This window comes from Schistocerca americana, chromosome 4 (genome assembly GCF_021461395.2).
Source record: "Schistocerca americana isolate TAMUIC-IGC-003095 chromosome 4, iqSchAmer2.1, whole genome shotgun sequence".
Lineage (NCBI taxonomy): Eukaryota > Metazoa > Arthropoda > Insecta > Orthoptera > Acrididae > Schistocerca > Schistocerca americana.
In genome coordinates, this window is record NC_060122.1 from 98,386,876 (window position 1) to 98,390,603 (window position 3,728).

Genomic DNA, 3,728 nt, shown 5'->3' on the forward strand with positions numbered 1-3,728 from the left:
ACATGGATAGTCAGGCAGCAGTTAGAGTTGACGGTAAATTGAGTTCATGGTTCAGAGTAGTTTCAGGGGTAAGACAAGGCTGCAACCTGTCTCCACTGTTGTTCATATTATATATGGATCATATGTTGAAAACAATAGACTGGCTGGGTGAGATTAGGATATGTGAACACAAAATAAGCAGTCTCGCATATGCGGATGACTTAATTGTGATGGCAGATTCGATTGAAAGTTTGCAAAGTAATATTTCAGAGCTAGATCAGAAATTTAAGGACTTTGGTATGAAGATTAGCATCTCCAAAACGAAAGTAATGACAGTGGGAAAGAAATATAAACGGATTGAGTGCCAAATAGGAGGAACAAAGTTAGAACAGGTGAACGGTTTCAAGTACTTAGGATGCATATTCTCATACGATGGTAACATAGTGAAAGAACTGGAAGCGAGGTGTAGCAAAGCTAATGCAGTGAGCGCTCAGCTACGATCTACTCTCTTCTGCAAAAAGGGAGTCAGTACCAAGACTAAGTTATCTGTGCACCGTTCAATCTTTCGAACAACTTTGTTGTATGGGAGCGAAAGCTGGGTGGATTCAGGTTACCTTATCAACAAGGTTGAGGTTACGGATATGAAAGTAGCTAGGATGATTGCAGGTACTAGTAGATGGGAACAATGGCAGGAGGGTGTCCACAATGAGGAAGTCAAAGAAAAACTGGGAATGAACTCTATAGATATAGCAGTCAGGGCGAACAGGCTTAGATGGTGGGGTCATGTTACACGCATGGGAGAAGCAAGGTTACCCAAGAGACTCATGGGTTCAGCAGTAGAGGGTAGAAGGAGTCGGGGCAGACTAAGGAGAAGGTACCTGGATTCGGTTAAGAATGATTTTGAAGTAATAGGTTTAACATCAGAAGAGGCACCAATGTTAGCACTGAATAGGGGATCATGGAGGAATTTTATAAGGGGGCTATGCTCCAGACTGAACGCTGAAAGGCATAATCAGTCTTAAATGATGATAATGATGATGATGATCGTCTCATCGATCAATCCCTAGAGTTTGTACACAGTGAAAAAAATCGCCCTGTATAAAAGCGAAAGTAACTCTGTCTGAACTGATTTTGATGAAACTTGGTGTGGGGACAGCTGGATCGCTGTGGAAGAACATATGGTATTTTAGTAATTATGTAATAGAAGAACCTTATTGATTTGAAACATATAACGCGAAATACGGAACAATAATTACTTCTTGAAAAAGCTACTTGCTCTATGATGGTGGAACCATTCCATTTTTGTGAAAATGATTTTATTGTCTGATATGTTCCGAACGTGGTGTTATAGTCGACGCACGAGCGATGGGACACAGAACCTCCGAGGTAGCGATGAAGTGGGGATTTTCCCGTACGACCATTTCACGAGTGTACAGTGAATATCAGGAATCCGGTAAAAAGTCAAATCACCGACATTGCTGCGACCCGAAAAAGATCCTGCAAGAACGGGACCAAGAACAACTAAAGAGAATTGTCCAAAACTACAGAAGTGCAACCCTTCCGCAAATTGTTGCAGATTTCAATGCTGGGCCATCAACAAGTGGCAGCGTGCGAACCATTCAACGAAACATCATCGATATGGGCTTTCGAAGCTGAAGGCCCACTCGTGTACCTTTCATGACTGCACGACACAAAGGCTTACACCTCGTCTACGCCCGTCGACGCTGACATTGGACTGTTGATGACTGCAAATACGTTGCGTGGTCGGACGAATCTCGTTTCAAATTGTATGGAGTGGATGGACGTGTACGGGTATGGAGACAACCTCATGAATCCATGGACCCTGCATATCAGTAGGGGACTGAAACTTCCTGGCAGATTAAAACTGTGTGCCGGGCCGAGACTCGAACTCGGGACCTTTGCCTTTCGCGGGCAAGTGCTCTACCAACTGAGCTACCCAAGCACAACTCACGCCCCGCGAAAGGCAAAGGTCCGGAGTTCGAGTCTCGGCCCGGCACACAGTTTTAATCTGCCAGGAAGTTTCATATCAGCGCACACTCCACTGCAGAGTGAAGATCTCATTCTGGAAACATCCCCCAGACTGTGGCTAAGCCATGTCTCCGAAATATCCTTTATTTCAGGAGTGCTAGTTCTGCAAGGTTCGCAGAAGAGCTTGTGTTAAGTTTGGAAGGTAGGAGACGAGGTACTGCCAGAAGTAAAGCTGTGAGGACGGGGCGTGAGTCGTGCTTGGGTAGCCGTCAGTTGATAGAGCACTTGCCCGCGAAAGGCAAAGGTCCCGAGTTCGAGTCTCGGCCCGGCACACAGTTTTATTCTGCCAGGAAGTTTCATATCAGCGCAACCTCCGCTGCAGAGTGAAAATCTCATTCTGGCAGTAGGGGACTGTTCAAGATCGCGGGGGGGGCTCTGTAATAGTGTGGGGTGTGTGCAGTTGGAGCGATATGGGACGCCTGATACGGCTAGATAGGTACGTAAGCATCCTGTCTGATCACCTGCATCCATTCATGTCCTTTGTGCATTCCGACAGACTTGGGCAGTTCTAGCAGGACAATGCGATTACCCCCCCCCCCCCCCACATGTCCAGAATCTCTAGAGAGTGACTCCAGAAACGCTCCACTTCCGCTGGCCACCAAACTCCCAAGACACGAACATTATTGGGCATATCTGGAATGCCTTGCAACACGTTGTTCAGAAGAGATCTCCACACCCCCCCCCCCCCCTCCCATACTCTTACGGATTTATGGATAGCCCTGCAGGATTCATGGTTTCAGTTCCCTCCAGCACTACTTCAGACATTAGTCAAGTCAATGCCACGTCGTGCTGCTGCACTTCTGCGTACTCGCAGAGGCCCTACGCGATATTAGGCAGGTCTATCAGTTTCTTTGGCTCTTCAGTGAATTCTCCAGTCTAATTGTGTCATTTTTTTCCCAAAATTGTTTCTTCTCTGCATCGGCTTTCTTATCTTTCTCCTCTGAATTCCTGTCTCTCCTCTGTGCTTCTTTCCTGTGTGGTTCTGCTTTTATCTTGTCAACATCCTCTTGTTTTCTGTCTGCTTCGGCATTCTCTAGCATTTGTTCCGCCCATAATAGAACATCTTCAATTTTCCGAGATTCGAGCTGCTTTCAGCAATAGGGGACTCCTTTTCACAAGCCTCACTAGTTAGTTTCATGCTGCTCGGCTGTTGGTAATTTCCTTGGTTTCAGGCAACGCACCTACCGCTGACTGACACGTCATGTGCAGAACTTTCTAAGGCGACATCCTCCGATTCCATTGAATACTCCTGGCTAAGATTTCTCGTTGCCCCTCTAGATCATGCTCAACTAGCCCTATACATGTACAGAAGAAATGAAATCAGAATCTATTACACAATGAACTAGTGTTATCACAAATCTCACATGAATGAATGACTCTAAACACAAAAATATCTTCACGTGTAGCACAAAGAACGAAGAACAAGAAAGCTTCACACACAATGTAAATTTATCCAGTAAAAACCCATCAAAAAACTGGTATATATAAAAAAGCAAATTATAAACAACACTTAGCCCGCAAGCATCACACTAGCAAGCGCAGCAACTGCAGAGTAATGTGCAGCCTACAAAATGGACCAACAATGTAAAACTTTACTCTGAATTAATTTTGATTGAAGTTTAAATACTCATCGTTACTGGCGAGCTGTCGCAGCGGAAGTCCTGGAGGACAGCGTCTGTAGGATTTAATTACAATAATGA

The 3,728-nt window shown here is 45.1% G+C and overlaps 1 non-coding gene across 1 annotated transcript; it reads right to left on the reverse strand.

The window, feature by feature from the left end:
• Window positions 1-1,868: 1,868 nt before the first annotated feature.
• Trnas-cga lies at window positions 1,869-1,943 on the reverse strand. Its single transcript has one exon. It is a non-coding gene; the product is annotated as a tRNA-Ser (tRNA).
• Between the last annotated feature and the right edge of the window lie 1,785 nt (window positions 1,944-3,728).